Below are 21,738 nucleotides of genomic sequence, written 5' to 3' on the forward strand. Positions count from 1 at the left end.
ATTCTGATCTGATCAATGAAGATCTATATAAATGTTCTTTAAAGTTAAAGTTTCTCTTTTTTATTATTGGACCCTGTAAGCTTTTTATAACTTTCAATCTGGTATAATAGCACTCATATTATTATTTTATTGACCATCTCCTGCATAATAAGCACTATCCACTGAATGCTTTGTTTTACAGCATTATGTAAATGTACATCAAGTTCAAGTTCACTGCACAGCAACTAAATTTCTCCTATCATCCTGTATTGAACATTGTGGAGGGGGTCTTAGGATCAGTCTTGCATCCGCCATCTTGCCTGAGCATTCTTTCTTCTCTGTCAGTCAGAACATAGAGCTCATTTAGAGCATATGAGATTTCCATGGAAATACTTTGATCTTTTTTAGATTAAATTTATTTATTTTATATATGTGAGGGATTTGCCTGTATGTATGCATATATGCATGATGCATGTGATCATGTGGAACTGAATTATAGACAGCTGTGAGCCAACTTGGTGCTGGTAATCAAACCTGGGTCCTCTACCAAAACAAGTGATCTCAGCTTTTAAGTCATTTCTCTAGCACACTATTTTGTTTTCATTCCACTTCTGCCAACATTTATTTTAATTTTTCTATTTGTTTAGAACATTTGTTGTAAACATTATTCTCTTGAGAAGAAACAAATTAGCAAGGAAAGGAAACAATGAAGAGAAAAAACAAAGGAAAGAGGACAGAAGGAGGGAGGGAGGGAGGGAGGGAGGGAGGGAGGGAGGAAGGAAGGAAGGAAAGAAGGAAAGATGGGCAGGTGGGCCAGACATAGAATTACCTGTGCTGGGATGCAGAGGAGGTGGTGTTAATGTTCTGAAAGTGCTAATAAAAACATAAAACAAGATCATGCAGTGAAGGCCATCATGAGCTAGAGGAGTCCTTTACTCTTCAGCCTCCTCAGCACAGATGCCCCTGTTCCTCTCTGTCTAGATACTGATTCTCCTTGCCCTACTTCAATGCTTCATGACTATCTCAGGCTGAACACTAGAGTATAGAGTATCAAAAGCAAATAGACTTCTGCCGGGAGCTGTTATTCTGAAATACAATGTTTAAGCTCAAGTATTTTTAACTCTGTCTATCTACTCCCATAGTACTACAGATATATTTATACTGATATATGCTTATATAAAATTTGAAAAATATACCCACAGATAGTCAATGTTGTCTAGTTTGCCTACAAACATCTGTATTTCCTGAGTCAGATGGAATTCCAGGGGCTACAGGGATTACTGGGATCCTAATGGCAGAGGCTGAGTAGAGAATATTATTTATCTAGCTTTAATAGGATCTATATATGGTACACAGAGACTAATTTTTATTTTTAATTTAAATACTTCTGTGATATAATGGAATTTGCTAAGTGAAACACATCTAGCTAAGCATACATATCTGTGTCATGATGTACATTGACACAGATTACTGTGTTACTGTGTGACACTTGCCACTATTGTTCCGAAGAGCCCTCACTTTGCCAACCAGAAATTTTCTACCCACTAAACCACTCCCAGCTCTTTGTTTCTCCAGACTTCCTTCCTCTCTGTGTGAATGTGGTTATTCTAGGTCCTCATGTGACCAGTGTCAGTGTTTGTTCACTGGGATCTGGCTTATTTTGCTAAGCACATGCTGAGGTGCATTTCCTTCTCTCAAAGGCCTTCTGTGTAGAGAGACCATGCTTCACTTGCCTATGTATCTGGCAAAAATCACTGAGTTGTTCCACTGCTGTGGCTGTGTCTACATGAATATCTCTTTAAGACTAAGCTCTCTGTTCCGTTAGATATATTTCAAAAAGTAGAATGGTAACTGCAAAGTGATAATCTTCGTTAAAATTTTGTGAGGAATTGCCTTCCAATTTACACCATGGCTGTTTCATTTTATATCTGTGCCAGAATGAACATGGTTTTCTGTTCTTCCACATCATAGGCAATACCTGCTATCTTCCAGGAAGCTTTAGTTTGTGGTCTTATAATATCTATCTAATTGTTGACAGATGTATTTTTAGAAGTCACCACCTAAAACACTCATGTGTATTCAATGGATTCAAATAGGGGATGAAATTCTACTGGGGTAAAAATAGTCGATCAAATTTATACCCCGAGTTCTTATAAAGCAAGGAGAATGGGAGACTTGTCTCCAGGATTCTCTTGAAGGTTCTGAAAGAATTCATGTAATGCTGTTAATCCACACTTGGACAGCCATGCCTTTCTCTCTTACTTGTTTTTATAACTCTCTCTTGCATAACTTTATCTATAACACTTCATGGCCTAACATACAGTATTTTATGACTGCCGTTGTATGTAAAATAATCTGTAAAACCCGGGGCACATTCTGTGACCATAGTAATTCCTGAGGCATCCCTTACTGAAGATGGACTGAAGGTCACTATCAGAGTCTTTCTGTTCCGTGATCCACTAAATACAATGAAATCCTGTGGTAAAACCTTTATTGTTCTCATATCCTGAAGCAGCTTCAAGTGTGCTCAGAAAATGACTTTATTTTTCTCATAAAGTTATAAATTACAGTATCTCCATGGAAAAGTCTCTAGAAAATATTTGCATTGGGTGGAGCCTATCTGAACACTGCCATAGAATTTTAAAACTTGGGATGCTAGTTGTCCATATGTCATGAAACCCTTCGTTGTCTAAAAATTGCATTCATTCTAGTTGGGTCTTGATCCAGGCATGCAAAAATGATAGAATTATGACCTCAAATTAAAAGTTCCTAGAGTACCTAGAACATAAATTTAACAGCTATTTACCTAAATGAGGACGACAATGTTTTATATATCATGTATACATTTGTGTTTTTATCTGATTAAAAAAATTTGAAATTATGTGTCTTCCATGTAGGTCAGGTTAAAATAATTTATGAGAAATCAATAAAAACAAGTATTGACTAAGGAAAAAAAGGAAGCAAATCATGAATGACAGGGTATACTCACGTAGTAATAGTACAGAGTGTCAAACATTTTAAAATATGCTATCACATGACTTTTTTGTGTGTGTGGGGTAAGGGGTGTATTTATGCCTGGAATACAAGTAGAGATCAGAGGACAGCTTGTAAGAGTTGGTTCTCTCCTTCCACCGTGAGGGCTCCAGAAATCAAACTCAGATTATCAAGAATCAGTGACAACTACTCTTACCCACTGAGCACACCACCCCAATTGTCATAAATATTGACAGCAATTGGTATTTTCAGAAAGTGGGGGTTACTTTCTATTTAGTCTATATAAGTAAAAATCTCTCCTGTCCTAGCCTCAAGCCAAAGGAATAAACTGGGCAGTTTGTACTGAGTCCTGTGCTCCTAGAAGTGAGGCAAAATGTTTTGCTTCCTCCCTTCAGCAGTCCTCCCCAGAGGTAACTAAAACAGAGCACTGCCCAGAAAATTGTTTTAGTCCTGCTAAAGATATCTTTGAGTCTAGAGGCTCAATGTGACTTTCCTGAATTACTGTCCACCAGTGGTCATGGGTGCTACCATTTTTATCCTGCGATACCTAATGCAGTCTGAGCAAATCTACTTCATATGAAGTGGATTCCTATTGCCAAAGCTAAGATGGTTTTAGATTTTTCAAAGGCAAGGAAATCAGTATAAATAAACATATTTTATATTTCTATAAGAAACATGCTATAAGAAATAGAAAACCTGATGGATTTATAAATTATAGACTGTAAGATAGCTGGTTTTATAAAACAGTCTAGCTAACCAGGTGGCTAGTTCATCATCCACCCCACTCTGTGACTTCTAGGCCTGATTTTAAAAAGGTTATTTCTCTACAAGAACTGGTCTGCTAGAGTCCTACCTCTGATTTAGCCTCAAAGCCCCAGATCCTAACTTAGCCATATTTCATTTGGCTATATGTTAAACTTTAACCCCATTCTCTACTTACAGAGCTAGAACCAAAGAGCTTCTTAAACATAATTAAATATTACTTCTAGTCTGTATGAAATAGACTATCATGAGTCCAACTGTTGGGGCAACAAGATAAAGAGGAGTCTTTTACTGTGCAGGGTCACATTCACTCCCTCTTAGGAAGGGATTGCTTGGAGTCTTTCAAAGTAGAACATTGCTCATGTCCTTGCAAGCACAACTCTCACACCATCTTAAGCTGATATACTGTAATGTGAGAGATGCTAGGCAACAAACCACTGCAAGACTGTCTCCCTGAACTGCAACTGAATCTAATAGTCCATTGCTGGAAATGCAATCCCTTACATAAAGGTGTTTGAGTTTTAAATCTCCATATAAAACAGATTAAACCAGAAAAAATTATCTTTTTAAGCTGTTTCCTTTGAGAATTTGCTTTGAATTTGTATCAAGATGGTTAAATATTCAAATTCAGTTTGGGGGGGGGGGAGTCAGAAAGATACCAGACAAGCTGAGTACTGTGCAAAGTAGAATAGCCAAGGGACAGCATTAAGAACAGTAAATTCGGAGAAGAGAACATAGCAAGCAAGATGAAATCTGATAAGAGCAAGGAGTGAGGAGGGCAAAACCTCATTTTCTCAGATCTGTCAACCAACTGTAATTCTGACCTCTGCTTCCCCTAAAGTAATCGCTTTCCCAAAGTAAACATACACTTTGAAAGGATATCTATTATGGTCATGCAATTATGATATATAATGAAATGGGAAGCGCCCAAAGACTAGGATTTGAGGCCATGGAAGAAGAGGAGGCGACTTTGCTTGGTAATATTCTTAGGTCTCCTGAAATGTCACTAAGCAACAGCATCAAACCCAAACTAAAAGAAAAACTTTTCTAACCTTCCTGCAGACACCTTATGACCTAAAGAGCCTTTCTCTGAAGCTTACTCCAGGGAATGATAGCAGTACACAAAAAAGGGTCTGGTTTGGTTTCCAAGTGAGATGGCATGTGGATAAGTGCATGATACTGACTGACATTTCTGAAGCCTCATGTTTCAAACACTTGGCTCTGGGGCCATACTAACAATAGAGACCTGCTTGTCATTGAGGCTTGCTTCTGGAAACTCAGGTATTTCTGACAAAGGGGATAAAATGTTTTTAAAGCAATGGTTCTGAATATTGTCCTCAGGTCAGTATCACCAACTTTACTGGACACTAGGTATGAGTACATATTTCCAGCTTTCACTCAGACCTATTCACCAAGTCCCTAAAGGTGACAAGGAAGTGGGGGAGTAGCTTTTTACAGCATTCCAGATCATTCTAATTCACACTGATGTCCCGAGCCTGTGGCTTAATGGCACATGGTAAAGAGTGTAATTTCTCAGAGATGACCCTGACGTTTCATTCTCCAATCACTTAGCTTGAATGTTTTAGGGAGACTAATCCTTTGGTTTCTTCAAACCTCAAATGTTTATCCAAACAAATACTAATTTTTTTTATCTCACAAAGGTATCGTCATCATGTAGAAAGAATAAAATAACATTTCTTCTCCATGTGTTTGTCTGATTAGATTTTTCAGTTTTATCAGCAACAAAGTGGTATTCAAAAACTAGCATGACAGCTGAACTGACATCAGTAGATTAAAATAGCTTGTAAAAACTGTTTTTCTCATGTTATTAAATATGACTTTTGAGAAAACATATAAATATTTCAAATATTTTCAAACAATTCAGATGTAGATAAAGTAAAATTTGGTAGTCTTTCCTCCTTTCTAATAATGGGCTTTTCAGGGTTATGGTACTTAACTGTGTCTATCTGTGGACGGTCTTTTCCCTGAGTGCATAATCTTATATATGAAGAAAAACTTCATACACAAATTTAGGATCATTATATCTTATTACTCAGAAACTAACCTTTTACATTTAAAATGTCAGAAGCAGAGTTGAATTATTTCATCTATCCCCTGTTAGATTTTTGAATGCTTGCTCTTCAATTAGCATTATGACATATTTATCTCCAATTTTCTAATTGGATTTTTTCTTTATTTACATTTCAAATGTCATCCCCTTTCCTGGCTTCCCGTCCATAAACCCCCATCCCATTCCACCTCCCCCTTCTTCTATGAGGGTCTTCTCCCACCCACCTACACACCCCATCCCGCCCCCGCCTTGACACTCCATTGCACCGGGAGGGTGAGGGGGTGGGGGGGTGGGGGGTTAGGAGGGTGGGAGGGTGGGGGAGTGGAAAGGTCGGGGGATGGGGTCGAGCCTTGGCAGGTCGAAGGGCTTCTCTTGCCATCGGTGCCTAACAAGGCCATCCTCTGCTACATATTTTTAAAAAGTTTTAAATGGGCTGTAAAAAATGATGCATGGGGGGTCCTATCAAGTTTCTGTTTTCCCCATCTCTGGTGTGTTTTATAGTTTCAGTTGGCATTTCCTGGACCACTGGTCACACAGACCACCATTTCTTCCCTAGTTGTCGTTGAAAAACTTATCTAAGAGTCAAAAGGCTTCCCCAAGTCTGTGTACTGAGACTGATGTCCTAATGTTACTGGCAAGGAAAGGTGTAGTAAGCATTCCCAATTCTCAGCAGTGTAGACAAACAACACTTCAGCTCATGGTTGCAGTTTCTCTCGAGGGCTGCTAGTGTTTCCACCAGAACTGAGAGATGGATTTTCCTCAGGCTTGAAGGATAGCCTTGGTTTATGTATTTGGACCCACACCAGGATCTGGGACTTTGAGTTTCTCCCTTACTAGCAGATCAGCCCTCCACTCATTCAGGAGCCTCTGTCTTTTGCCTGAGTCTAAAGCAAGGAGGTGCACACCTGTTTGGATTCAAAACTGTATCATGGAGGTTTGTTGACCTTATTCTACTGAATCTTTCTTGTGGAACACTGACTACAAGAGTGCTCATGGGAGCACAACCGCACTGCCATCTTTCCTAATATCTTAGTTTATTATTCAACTGTATGGTCTCGTTTCTTTACCCCCTGCTTAGAAACAAACTAATAAGATAATACTGAAAGTTAAGTGATGACTTTAAAATAGTATTAGAGGTAGATCAACTTTCTACCAACTTGTCTAAAACACAAAGTAAACAAAATCATCTCCCAATTCTCTGAAACTTTCTTTGGCAGCAAAAGCCCTGTTTAAAGTCATGCAGAATGCTGCTGCAGGAAGACCATATTTGGCTTCCCCAGCCTGCAATGTGAGAAATTCCTTTTCCTATAATAATATTAAGGAGGCTAGTCACAGCCAGACAGGATTCTCTTTCTTAAGACACAGAGGTTTATCGGGTCAGGCAAAATTTCAGCATTATGTATTCTTACCTCTCATCACCTCTTACGTGAGCCCAAACTAGCTCCTTCTTGATTCATGTGCCCACATTTCTTCTTAATGTTTTAAAATCTAACACCCTCAAATTTTACCTTCTCTAAGGATCTTATCATAAAAGATGAAATATTCTCTCAATTTAATGTTGTAATTTGATATAACATTTTTTGGTCCATTTATAGATCAACAATGACCTCTCTCACCCCCCTGGTCTATACCATTCATCAGCAACTCCATAGGACGGTTGAGTCCTCTTCTGATTCCATATCCAGCTTAATATCAACGTCCCAAAATCATTTGAGGGCTTTTAGTTGGTGGAATTTGACACATTCATCTCTTGTCTGATGAGGGAGAGCAAGGGGTGCTTTCAAAGACATGAGCAGCTGTTGCCACCAACACCTTGACTGGAGACCAAGGCCTAGCCCAACGACAGCACCTCTCTCCACAGGCCTTTTTTGCTGGCTCTTGTGAGTGTGCCTAGTACTTGGGAAAATTTGATATCCTCATCTCTGTGACAGTCTGTCATCTATTAAAAATTGAAACTTATTTATCCTCCAGTGAGGAGGTTTCAGTTTTCTGGTACTAAGATTAGACTGAGGTCATGAGATGTTCTTTCTTGAAAATGGTGTACTAAGATGCTGGTTTCTAGAGATGAGATTTCTCTTGGCTTATTGTGTCCAAATATCATCTTATTCACCTGGATAATTCATTATTCTAGATCCAGGCAAATCTTATTCTTCAGTGGGCTCAAATGATGTGTTCATATTTTCACTAATTTCCTATGAAATAAATGAACAAAGTCAAATAATTCATTCACACTAGCACAGAGTATAAATGAAGAATAATGCAAGATACTTAAGAGTAATAAGCTTTGCTCTCTAATTTTTAAAAGCTTACAGCGTAGAGGAGGACAGAGAAGCATATACATGAAAGGTGTAAAAAGATGATAACCACATTAAATGGCAAGGCAGAATTATCTTTCAATTGGGACAGTATAAATTTCATGAATGCCTTCATTAAGCAATAGTGTATGGCTCCCTCATGACTACTTTCCCTCTTAGAGCTCACTTCAATTACCTGTAGCAAATTGCAGTCCAAAAGTATTAAATGGAAATTTCCAGAAATGAATAGTTCGTAAGTTTTAAATTGCACATTATCCTCAGTGCTGAAAACAAATTCAAAAGCAACAAAAATCTCTTGCTCATTACTACTTCATTGTCTCTGGAATGAGACTCAGCCTATGCTATGTGTATCTATGCTGTTCACACAGTCTACCAATTAGTCACTTAGTAAACTTCTTGGTATCAAATTCACTTCTTGGAATTACATGGCTTGTCCTCAAGTGACTCTCACATAGTAACCTAAGCTTACATATCAATACATCATGTTAATATTGCATCATGCACATAGCCTCAAAAAGGAAAATTAATGAGGACAGTGTAATTGAAATTCATACAATGCTATGACAACCTAGTATTTTATTTTTGCTAACATCACACCTAGTGAATAAACTAGAAATGTTATCATAAATGCACATAATAGAGAGAGGAAACAGTGTTTCTAGCTTTTGATGCTGTCCATGTGTTTTCAGACATCCATGGAGGATCTTGAAATTACTACATAGATAATAGGGCACTTGGTATGGAAGAGGTTCTCATGTTTTCCTAGGTTTAGTAAAGTAAAATAAATATCAGTGTCTGAAGGTACAGAGAACATGCTGACTAGATTTAGAAATAACAAGAAGTCCTGTTTTACTGAAAAATCAATCACAGACAGTAACTCCAATGCATTCTAAAATGGACTTAAGGTGCTTGCCAGGACTACTGTTCACCATTTTCACAAGGCTGTGAGAAGCTGAAGAAGGTTCATGGACTGCTAATGAGGAAATTTGCATTGGGTTTCAGGTTGAGTATTCTCAATAGGACTTGAGCTAGATCACAAAGAACAAAGGCTAGGGTAGCATGGCCAGTCAAGTTGAGTGTGCATCATAAGTACCAATGTCAAATACTGGGTTATGTGCCCAGTTAGGTTGTATTTATGTCACCAGTTAAGTGCCAATACCAACAAGGGAAAAAGGGAAAAGAAAGAACGAGAAGGTACATAAAGGTAAAATTATCAGTCTTCATGCTTGGGAGCCTAAAAAAAAAAAGAAGAAAGTCAGAGGGAACTCCAAAACTATGGATCTGGACCTGGCTCTCCACCTGTCAGTCCTGTTCATGAAGACATCAAAGGCAGAAGGAAAACATTCCATGTCCCATTGGAGATAGGTGGGTTGAGTATAGACAAGTCACTCCCGTCATGCTGACCTTTACACAGAAGGGCTGAGTAGATGTTAAAACCATTTTTACAGATGGCCTATGGACGTGTTTCTCTACTTTTTACAGTGACCGGAATTGCTCATCAGCTGTGTAACAGTAATATTTACTCTGCTCTTCTCGGGCTCATGATATTCCAAAGTTTAGAATGAAAGAATGTTTATGGTCAAATTAAGTTTGAAAATGAGAGTTTTCTCATTATTAGTGAATCTCTGGCCTGCCTGAAATAAGTGTTGGGGACAGGGGTGGTGTTCCTTTTGTTCTCTCCTCAAACTGCAGTGATGGATTTGCCACAAAGTAGACATTCTGGTGATTAAGCAAAACTCTTAAGCCCTAATAGCTGCTATAAAATAAATCTAGTATCAAAATCAAACTGACTCACCTCTGTGCTATCATATCATAGGGGGTGATTAAGGTGGATAGTCCACACAAATGGTTTTATTGGTGATCATATTGGCAAAATGAACATTTTCAGTTCATCTTTGTTATTTCTGATGTATCTGACTCTGACATTAACACTGATATTTTCCTCAAATATTATGATATATTAGTTGCTAAAAATATCTGATAGACTAATGGAGACATGTTATACCAACTACAATCAGTTGGAAATACCAGAAAAATAGTATTCATGGTAGTAGTGAAAGCGTTAGTTCATTGTTTTATGTCAGTTACCACATCCTCTTCTTGTTGCCCCTCCCATGATTAAATGCACATTTCATTTAATTACTTAGGTATTCAAGTGGTTGATTGCCAGGGTTGAATCCAGGACCCTGCACCTGCAAAGGACATAATGTTGCTGAATCAAGTCCTTGGCCTTATCTCCACGTTTTTATAGTAAAATATCTGCATGTTTTTCAGCTCAAAATTCAACTAATTTCTTTGAATGTCATAGCCTAAATATACCATGCAAACATCTTCAACTCTTGTTCCCTCACTGGCCTATTTTCTTTAGGATACCATAGCTATTTCTATCCCTAGACTCTAACACAGTTTTATGAATCCTTGAGCAAGTGTCCTCTGCTGCCTAGTAGCCCTCAAAGATGTCCATGGAATGAAGGGGGCATCTCTAAAACCTTTGCACATGTTTCCTGGGACTGGAAAGAGAACTTAACAGTATGAATAAATCAAGGACCCAGGGTAAGAAGAGTCTTTTCAAGAAGGTAAGGAGCAGAGGGAGAAAAGATCTGATGCTGCTGATTTGTAGCTGAGACATGCAGACAGCTTCTAGAAGCTGGAAGAAACAGTCCTGTCTAGGGCCTTTAGAAAGAAAACAGCTTGCCAGCATATGGGACTGAGCCTGTTAAGATACATTTCAGACTTGTGATTTCCAGAAATGTCAGGAGAAAGATTTTGTGTTCTTTTAATGCCACCGAAATTTTAGGAATCTCTCACTTCCCTGCTGCTCTGTGATTTGCCATGAACTTTTGCCCACACAGCATTAGATTTCCTGCTCAGGGAGTGGTCACTGTATAACCGGACAAGTTTAAGGGCCATACTAGCTGGAGAAGCAGCACTTGCAGCCTGGTTTACAGAAGAGAGAATTCAGTGGAATCTAAATGGGAGGAAATCTCACTGTTTCACTCCTGCAGTCTTTCAGATGTGGACATTTTACTTAGTTCTCCATTATTAGCTTTGATTTTGAGCTCATTATTTGATGATCTCTAGTTTCTCTTACTCCCAAACTTTGCAACCTTTCCTTCAGAGGAGTCACTGGACATCGCCAACCATGAGCAAGAACCATTCCCTGTCATAATCGTGGCTCTGTGGACAAAGCTCAGAGGTTCAGACCCTCCTCCCCTTGGATCAAGCTCACTGTGGTTATTAGCATCCTCCTCTACATGCAGCCATGCTTCCCTTGTACATCACTTCTCTGTTAGATATTTTACATTGCTTTTAGACAAATGCCTCTTCTGAAGGCTCATGATCTCTTTCATGACACGTAATCTTACTGAACATCTTCCTAGAGTTTGTTATATCTTCAGTAGGAACATGGTAGTGACAGAGGAAAATGAGAAAGGAGATAGATTTAAGCCACTAAACTTGCTGGCTTTTAAATATAGAAGTTTTTGTGAAAGGAAACATTCAAAACAAATTATGAGGTTTTTTTTTTCAAGAAACAAGAAAGATATGCATGCAATTTACAAAGGCAAAACCAAGAGGAAAAGGGGGGATGGGAGCTAAGCCTTGCATTGTACACTTGGGTGTGCCAACTTGGCTGTCTTCTACTTTTATTCTTTTAGTCTTAATATTGAATGACCAGAACAGTTTCAATTACCTTGTAGATTGATAAAGGCAAGTAGTGTTTGTTTCATATTAATGTATATTTGTTATTTGACCATCTTATAAATAAGGTCTACCTGAGCTTAATTTTTTTATTAAATAGAGTTAGTAAATATGTCAAGTAGGGCTAAAGGAAGTAAAAGGATAAAAATCTCAAATCTTTTACCTTTCTGGAAGGATTTAGGAAACTGTGAAAGATCAACAAGGATTTATTAGAACTCAAGTGGTTCTTCCTGTACCTTTGCGATTTTTGTTTGTTTGTTTGTTTTATTTCCATCAAATGTTACAATCAGAAAACACAATCTGCATGAAACATCAGGACTCATTCTCCATATTCCTCCAAGGGATGTACTCTACTCATTAGTATATCATGCTCAACACCAGCAAACAGGTTTCAGCCAGATAGGGCTGTTTCCAAAATATATGTGTGACCCAAAAAACTCATATCTGTTATCTTTCTGGAACCCCATGGAGTTCAAGTGGAAGACTATGTACCTCTGATAGGAGCTCACATCACATCAGGCTGCCACAGTGTGTGACACCACAGTGCATCTGCTTCTGTCAGGATCTTATGCCCATAACGAAAATAATATAATTTTAATAAAGCCAGACTCTTTCTCCAGCTTCCCTTTTGGCTTCTCTTCTCATTCCATGACATTCTCTCTTTAAACTGGGGCTCAGCATCTTATTTTTCACAAATCTCCACTAGGAAAAATAAGAAAGGTCCTGCTATGATCATTGGCATCTCATAGAATCTCATGTTTATTTACTGCTTAGCTGACCTAGGTTGTTTTATTTTTAAATGTTACTTGAATTTCCCTAGGCCTCGTCTACCAAATGAAGTCACTAATTCATAGAATCAACCTGCAGACCATATTCTCCTCACACCCTGCCCCCACAGTACTTAACCCTGATGGTTCTAGAAATTCTTTAATGTTCATGAGCTCAGAAACAACTCTGGACATGTTCCCTCTGCTGACATTCCTGTTAGCCTTTTGAAATCTTCATCTTTGAAGTGGGCTTTCTGTCAGTTGTCACAAATAACTACCATAGCTAGAATGTGTTATTCTTGGCTAAGGTAAAATCTCTAAGAAACTTCCATTTTCTTTTCATTTATCATATGTAGTAGTCAGTGTTGCCTGTTCTTGGTGGTTACTCTCCTCAACTGTGTTGTTTTTGTAACTTCTGTACAAAAAGGACCTGTATGTTGTTTGTTTATTGCTAGCAGTTTTGAAACTATAAAAATATGCATTTTTCCCAGGTAACTTTCTTTACCTAATTATATTCTGTGGATTTTCTATGTTGATGCACGTGATTCTGTTTATACTCCATAATACAACAATGCCATAACACATTTCTCCACTCTACCACTGGTTGATACTTAAAACATCTCTCCATGAGTTGGTCCATAAACTACAATAAACTTACTTTTTAAAGATTCTTTCCTGGAACAACAATATCAACCAACAAGACATCCCACTCCACTCACCCCTGCCGCCAGAACTCCCAGGGACTAAACTGCCAACCAAAAAATATAGATGGAGGGACCCTTGGCTCCAAATGCATATGTAGCAGAGGATGGCATTGTCTGGCATCAATAGAAGGAGAAGCCCTTGGTCCTGTGAAGGCTCAATACCCCACTGTAGTGGAATGCCAAGGTAGAGGAGGTGGGAGTGGGTGGGTGGAAGGGGGAGCACCCTCATAGAAGGAAGGGAAGGGGGGATAGGAGATGGGGGTTCTAGAGGGGAAACTGGGAAAGGGGTTAACATTTGACATGTAATACATAAAATATCCAATAAAAATGCCATATTCTAAAAAATGTTTTAAAAAAGAATCTTTCCTGTAAGGTATGATTGAGAAACGGTATATATGGAAAAAAGACTAAAGAGGTGTCATTCTTCAAAGGTATATTTGGTCATTATTGTCACAGAAGGTCACATTTCTTGAGGTAGAATATGGAGAAGTGGCTAAGGTGAGGGGCACTTTCCAGGAATATCCATTTCTTTCACAAAGTTACTTTTTAAAACTCTACTATGGGTTTTCATGTCGTGTCTGTTCTGGATCATCAATATTCTCACATATTTTAATTCTAGATTTGTCCAATCTCTTATATTGTTCTTACCCTGTTCCCTAAATTGGCAGGCTAAATCAATTTACTACCTTTTCTTTTGTGAATCCCTGAACACAGCTCCATTGATCATCTTGACTTCATTTTCCTGATCTGAAAAGGACAGGGATGATACAAATTGTTGGACTGTGTGACTATGAAATTCAGAGTTTATATGTAGGGTACTAGGTGACAAGTCAGTCTCTTCCCATGGTAAGATGGATATGCCTCTTCCTCTTGCATTGGGTGGGATTTGCTATTCTACCTGTCCTTATAATTTCCCAAGTATGTGATCTGATCAGCTTTCTAAATGAATACTCAAATGCTGTAGATGTATCTCAGTGGTAAATCACTTGCCTGACATGTACAAACATTAGTTCAAACCTCAGAAGTCATTAAAAGTTCTAATGGGGGGCTTGGACTCCTGATAGACTTTTCTAGAAAAGGAATAGAGAAGAGCTTCTCTGAAGTCCAAAAGATCCTCATCTGGGCACATGGTGCTGTGATCTTCTCCCATATTGCTTGGTTCAGTGTCAATAGATGACTGAAATAGCTTCCCAATTGACTTTTTTGATCCTAATAACTTTCCATTTAAATCTGTTAATAATTTCTTATAGCTCATAAGAAGAAATGACCTTGCATGTACAAGGCTCCTATTCTCTTCTTTGAACTTATTACTCCCCCCTTTTCTTTCCCTTACCTTTTTTCTAGTTTTACTACAATAGTACATCACCTGAATCCTTATTGTCTTAAGTCTTATTCTTTTATTGGCCATAGTTCTATGGGGTAAGAGATTCACTCCATTGTTTTTAATGGACTTAGTCTAATTAAATTTAGTCTTATAGCTAAATTTAGTTAGAAGTACTAAAAGGAAAGGAAGGTTCTGAGTTTTACTCACACAGCTAAGACACTTGGTCCTTGGTCTTCCAGAAATACTTCATTACTGAGAAAAGCTGAAACTAAACCAGGTTTCCTCACATGCCTCAACTTGTTCTAAGCAAGTGCTTACCAAACCTGCACTTGCACAGTTTGCTGATATCCCATTAGGTAACTCCGGGCCAAAATTAGAAGTAGTCAGTATACAGGATCCCAGGAAACAGCATTCTAGGGGGTCCCTGCAAGACAATACCTCATTGTGTAAATGTTCCTTGCTCCCTTCTTTCTATGGCTCTTTCTGTGTATTTTCCAGCCAAATAAGTGAATAAAATAGATAAGACTTTAGCTGACCTTCTTTTCCAGAGAAGAAAAGCACAAAGCAAGATTATTTTCACAATCACAAGATGATAGGAGGAACCAAATGAGGTGATAGGTTATTCCTTAATAACTGAAAAAAAGGAGAAATAGAGGGGTCAATATATTTTCCTGAAGGACTGTTCCTAGACCTAAAATGAATGACAAAAATGAGTCAGCCACGTGGTATTATAGAAAAGGACTTACAGGCAGGAGAAACATCTCCTTTGCTAGGTCCCAGCCACCAGCCCTGCCTCCTTCCAGGTTCTTGTCTATGAATGGCCTGTTTGTTCTGCCCTTACAGTTGCCAGCCTCATTCAGTACTTGCTGTTCAGCGAAGTTGCCATTGTATGTAGCAAACTGCTCTTGTTCTCTCCTTTAAGTGCACAATAAAGGGCAATAGCCATAAAGACAGGGCTGAGTCTACACAGTTCTTGAACATCTCCAGAAAAACTAGTTGGTCAGCATCCAAAGGAATGCTCACCAGGCCCTTTATACACCATTACCCATACCCCCAAGTAAAGAAGTCTAGGTCCAATCAGGTGAAAAGGTTTGTTTCTAGTTGCACAACTAGGGTGTAAGGGGAGCTTCTCCATAGGGCAACACATTCTGGGGACTAACTCTGGAAGAGTTGAATATTTATTCTTTCTAGTGAAGTATGATAAAGTTCAATGTGGTTTAAATCTGAAAGTTTCCAATTGTAATGAAAAACGCACATGTCCCTTTTTATGGAAACAAGTCTCAGCACTACAGTCCTAAAGTGTAACGTCACGTATGCCATTTCCAATCTTAGAAGTGAGGGTCACTGTAGTCGGTCCACATACTGTAATGGCAAATGCTAGAAACACTGGGTGCCACAGAGAGCCTAGAAACCACAGCATGCAGACACTCTAGATTCTTCAAAACAGAGAAAGTGAAATTTAACACAATTTGTCATGGATAAAAAAATGATTAGGTTCAAACTATATGTTTAGTTTCAAACTACCGTAAAAAATAATACATTTTACTATTGCTTAAAATTGAAATGTGTACTTTAAATTTTTGTTTTAAAATTGCACTTATTGTGTGTGTGTGTGTGTGTGTGTGTGTGTGTGTGTGTGTGTGTTTGTATGTGTACAAAACTGAAGGTCAAAGGACAAGTTTCTCTTCTACCTTGTGGAGTCATAGGGTACAGCAGCAAGTGTCTTTACTCCTCACCCAACCCGCCACCCCAGATTATGTATTTTTCATGATTTGTTTAGTTTTAATTATATGTATGTGGGTTTGGTGGTGAGTGGGTATGTGGACATGAATGCATCTCCCTTAGGGGCTAGGAGGGAGAATCAGATTCCCGGGAACAGGGGTTATAGGCAGTTAGGAAGCACGGGACATGAGTGCAGAAAAGTGAATTTGGGTCCCCTGAAGGAGCAGCAAGAGCTCTCAACTCAGCAGCCATTTCTGCAGACTCATGTGTATCTTTTTGAAGTAAAGAAATTTAACCTCCGTAAAGGAGTAGTCACATAAAATGTGTTCGGTCATCTGCAAACTAGCCTTTAAAGTTTTTCTTCCATTGACTTACTCAGTAGTTGTTCTCCGTGTTCACATGTATCTTCAGTATGTTCAGGGCTGCAAATCTGGGGATAGGTGTGCCATGCTTCACTGTGTGCCGTCTACTCAGGGCAGCCACTTCCACTCTTCATGTTACTCAGAGAAGCAGTTTTAGAGTACCACTCCGTGGTGACTTGGTGGTGCCCTTGGCTCCCTGCTTCTCTCAATCTCTGAATCAGAATGACTGGAAACAAACTCTCTGCTTTGTTGTCTCCAGAAGGGTTTCTCCAGTATCTCTGCTCATCAAGACTGGATCTTTTCTTAAGGACTTAAAACTACCCCTTCCTACCGGCTTTCATTTACTCTGTGCATGGTGAAGGAAGTAGAAGCTTTTAAAGAATTCCAAAGGACAGAAGATTATCTCAACAACTTTCCATCTTAGCACCTTTTTTGGAAACTAGAATGGATCTCTCCACTACAAGGGAATGTTCTGGGGATTGGGGCTGCAGAAGATAAGCTCCCATCCAGCTTGGTCGTTGGAAAGAGAAAGAGCTCTCTGTACCACTTTCCCTGGATATTGTTTCCTACAGAACAAAACCCATATGACACTCTTACCTCCCTGTTTACATCATTAGTATAATCTAAGCAAATGTTGGGGAGAGAGCAGGAAGCAAAAGTCACCTCTCTAAGCCATCTACATCACCAGAATCTATTTCACTTCCTCTCAGAGGCCAGTGTAATTTGCTATTAGCTTCAACTTAGTGAACAGTATCTAGAGAGACTCTAAATGGCTAAATAATCTATAAATGGCTAAATAAACTATAAAGTGGGATTTTATAGAAAAACGTACTATCACAGTTCAAATTCTAGAAACCCAGCAAACAAACAAAAAGCTATGAGGAAATGTCAAATTCTGAAAGATACAGCATTATTTGCATTCATCAGAAAATAATATTTAGTACATGCATTGTCCCTATCTGTGTGCATTAAAAAGATCTAAAAAGTATGACGTAATACTGACAGAGTTTTGATTCTATGTGACAGAAGACAGAAAAAAATGTTTTTATTTTATTCCTTTTTCCTGTACAACCCTTTATTTTATATTTTTAAATATAGAACCATATACCTATTGCGCTTATTTAAAAATTAAAGCCATAAATTCAAATGTGTCTGGGTAATTTTTCACCATGTGTGAGAAACTGAAGATTCAAATGCTGCCCAGACAAAACACCACATCGGAAGCCCAGCATCTGATTAATGGCACATGTACTTACTTTCCCTTCTCTTCTGTTTTGTGCAGATGTTTTCCCCTGAGTTTTTGACCACTGGAGAGCTCAACATGCCCTCTGTACCTAGCACAAGTTGGCTTGTTCTCTTTCCCCTGTGGCTTGGATCCCTGTGCACAGTTTTCTTCCTAGGCATAATCTCAGCCTCTAGTCCAAACTGTCACTTAGGCTGCCTGAACTCAACTATGGTAGGCAACAAGTCCTAGATCACAAAGAGTTCCTAGCCTGAGAACTGGATTGATCTAGCAAACAGGAGACGGGCAGGTGGAGAGCTTGAATCCTGCGATAGACAGCAGTAAATCCTGTGACATACACCAAGCAAAGGCTGAAGAACCAGGACTAAGGTCCAGAAAGCTCTGGTGGTCCAAGTCAAAACAGTGCTCAAGCTAACTTAAATCCAGTTTCCAGGGAGACAGGTCTGTATCTGAAGTGTGCCCCCGGACAGGTTTTAAGCACTTTTCCTCCTTGCAACACGCAGTACAGCAAATCTGATTCTCTCCCTCTCCATATTCAATAATATCTGGCCCAAGTTTTTACCCCCATGAAGCTATGGGAAGGTCACTGAGCTCTGAACAAGCTTTCTCCAGCCAGTCCTAGGCATTGGGCTCAGTGATTTAGGTACATCTCTGCAGATAGGTGACCTGGTAGTATCTGTGACAATATATTACTGAATTACAAAATCTACCTATAGGTATTTTTAACACATAAAAGTGTCAGTGCTCGAGACAGCACTCCCCCTGCCCCCAGTCATGCTACTGTGTATAGCACTGAGGACATAGCTTGTCTATACACTGCAGTTCTCATTTTTCTAGGAAAAAGCTGCAGTTTAATCTTGTAGCATTTTAACAATGTTGCTAACTGCTCAGTTACATCAGCTTATCACACACACACACCAGGAACATCACTGTGTTGCCTCCAAGTTCTCCACAGAAGCAGGGAAAAGAGTGGATTTTCAAGCTTGCTTTGGAAGAGACAAGTAGGAAAGAGACGGAAAGCTAACTATAAATCAGTTACTTCGGGCTGCACACCTGCCCTGTCCGTCTCAGAGACATCCAAATGGAAAAATGGATGATCTAGGATTACGCCAGAGCCATGCCAGTAGCCACAGTACTGAAAGGTCACATCTATTATGATTGGCACTTAGCCCCCAGGGCTGTACTTTGAGAAGATGTCATAGTCATCTCATGCAGAAGGCACGTCCATCATGCCAGAATGCTGCTGTCAGTATTTGATCTAATAAAAGACACTCTATTCCCCTTTCCTTCAAATTCAATGTCTAGCTACTGCTAAACAGTAAGTCACTTTTTTTCCTTGCTACTCTACATTTCCATTTTGAGCCCTGGAATACTTCAGCAGAAGTATGTTGTTTGACTCTGGCTTTGAAGTTACAATGATTCTTTCAAAACCATTTTTTTTGTAGTCTGCATCATTTTATAGCTATCATCCAGAGTTTTGAAATGTTGTGATTATCTTGCAGTCACTAATACAAAATTAGCCAAAATAAACGTTTCAGTCAGCCTATACCCAGACGTGGCTTCATATAACTAGTTTCTGCTGCCTTGGAAGAAACCACTGGCCCCTTCTGATAGGGCCAGCAGTCAGCAACTGAATGAGAATGACAAAGAAAATTCTTAAAACAGAAATTAAGATAAAATAATAAGCAGCAACAGCTGGTGCCAGCTGTGTGAGCAACCACATAGTAAAATCTTATCCTGCAGAGGAATTTATGAGAATTCTCAGAGCCCAGCACTGAAGCAACAAAAGGCCTCATTGTAAGAATGTCCATGTGAGCCCTGGCTATCCAGCTCCCCTGGGGATTAACCAACTGGAGGCATCAAAAACATAGCCAGGAATTCATCTGCCCAGATCAAATCATCCAACTATATAAGGCCAGCCATTTGTGTCCCAAGAGGTCCATAGTTATAAGGTTCACTCTAACTGGAACATGGTTCTTAGCCCTGGAGCCTTTAGAACTCTTTTACGTTCCATGGTTGTTTGAAAAACATCATTGATATGAACAGGAGAGGTGTTTTTCCTGTAGTCCTTTCGCACCCGATTGGTTCCAGCACCTCCTGGGTGATGATAGAAAGTGAAGGCACTGGCCAGTCCCAAACCATGGGTCTGTAATCCTTGGGAGGTTGCACAAAAGCTCTGTGGAAGTTTACCAACTCATTAAAGGCAAACTTGGGAACAGTCTTAATGATATTACCGCAATATCAAAGCACGGCACATTAAGGAACACTGGAATAGGCCAGATACTGTCCCCAGGGCATACAGCAGGGATCCTGCTCTTTGATACCTTTCCCGGAACCCTGAAGTTCAGAAACCCAGTCTGTCCAAGTCACGGTTGAGAGCTCTTGCTGGCATGGTCAAATCAGATCATGTGATTCCATTTTAAAACAGCAATAACCATGGAAATCATAGAAAGAAATGTGTCCTGCTTTCTGTCTAGAGGATTCACACATATAAGAAAACTTAAAATGCTTTCATTCACCTAAGCCACTATTTAAGTTTGTCTTGGAGTTCAGTGTATACTCCATATACGTAGGAGCCACTCCTTTGCCTGGAGCAGCTTGCAAAAAAATTTAGAAAGAAAAACGGGGAGTTCAAAACAAGAGATGCCTATTTATTTATTTATTATTTATTTATTTATTTATTTATTTTTACACTTCAGATTTTATTCCCCTCCTGGTCCACCACCCGCCCCTGGTTTCCACATCTCATACCTCCTCCCCACAACCTCCATCCCCCTGTCTCCACAAGGATATCCCCACCCACCCCACCAGACCCCTATACTTTCTGGGGCCTCTAGTCTCTTGAGCATTAGGTGCATCTTCCTTGAGTGAACTCAGACCCAGGAGTTCTCTGCTGTATATGTGTTAGAGGCCTCATCTCAGCTGGTGTATGCTGCCTGGTTGGTGATCCAATGTCTAAGAGATCTCAGGCGTCCAGGTTAATTGAATTGGTGGTCCTCCTACAGTGTTGCCCTCCTCCTTAGCTTCCGCCAGTTTTTCTCTCATTCACCCAGAGGGGTCAGCAGCTTCTGCTCTTTGGTTGGGTGCACATATCTGCATCTGACTCTTTCAGCTGCTTGTTGGGTTTTGGGGGAAGTAGTCATGGTAGGTTCCTCTTTTTGAATGCCCCATAGCTTCAGTAATGGTGACAGGTCTTTGGGCCTCCCCTTGAGCTGGATCCCACTTTGGGCCTGTCCCTGGACCTTCCCATTTTTAACTAAATTAATTCTTTTGAGTAAACGTTTACCTGAGAAAGACAGGGTCTGAAAGGACATCCACTTAAACCTTGCTTACTTTGCCCTCAGCTATGAGAACAGAAACCCTTTCTGACACCTTTTCAGTGACTCAAATATAAATGTAATGTTTTCTCTTCCTGTCTAAAAAGAGAAGGAAACATATCTGTCATTTCCTCCTAGACCTGAAAAAAAATACAGAAAATGTTTGTGTAATTGTAGGAAAATGTCCTTACTAACTACACTGAGATCTGGTGAAGTAAAGCATGAGTTGCTGGCTTTCTGCATAAAAGAATAGGACCTGTGAGCACCAAGAGAAGCTGGGTACCAAAGTAGGCAATAGCTCAGCTCATTGGTTACACTGGGAGTGTTAAGACTCATGGTGTATGCTCCTGTAGGGGATGGGGTGGCCCATATTCACAGACAGCATCACGAAAGACACTAAGCACCAAGAGACAAGAGGGTCTGTATTAACTCTGTGAATTTACAGGAGTTTACAGAAACAATTCTGAGGTACTGACACC

The 21,738-nt window shown here is 39.4% G+C and overlaps 1 protein-coding gene and 1 long non-coding RNA gene across 6 annotated transcripts in view; one reads left to right on the forward strand and one right to left on the reverse strand.

Annotated features, from left to right (window-relative positions):
* LOC147996148 (uncharacterized) overlaps positions 1-16,848 on the reverse strand; it is a 42,726-nt gene extending 25,878 nt beyond the window's left edge. The window contains exons 1-4 of one of the 3 annotated variants that reach the window (XR_015674322.1): positions 15,362-15,530; positions 15,152-15,248; positions 14,934-15,039; positions 13,978-14,038 (exon numbers count right to left, since the gene is read on the reverse strand). This is a non-coding gene — a long non-coding RNA (uncharacterized LOC147996148). Of the gene's footprint in view, positions 1-13,977; positions 14,039-14,933; positions 15,040-15,151; positions 15,249-15,361; positions 15,531-16,712 lie in introns of those variants that run through there. The other 2 variants (XR_015674323.1, XR_015674325.1) reach the window with 2 other exon arrangements.
* Ca1 (carbonic anhydrase 1) overlaps positions 1-21,738 on the forward strand; it is a 102,180-nt gene that overhangs the window by 62,683 nt on the left and 17,759 nt on the right.

This window comes from Rattus norvegicus, chromosome 2 (genome assembly GCF_021556685.1).
Source record: "Rattus norvegicus strain SHRSP/BbbUtx chromosome 2, alternate assembly SHRSP_T2T, whole genome shotgun sequence".
Lineage (NCBI taxonomy): Eukaryota > Metazoa > Chordata > Mammalia > Rodentia > Muridae > Rattus > Rattus norvegicus.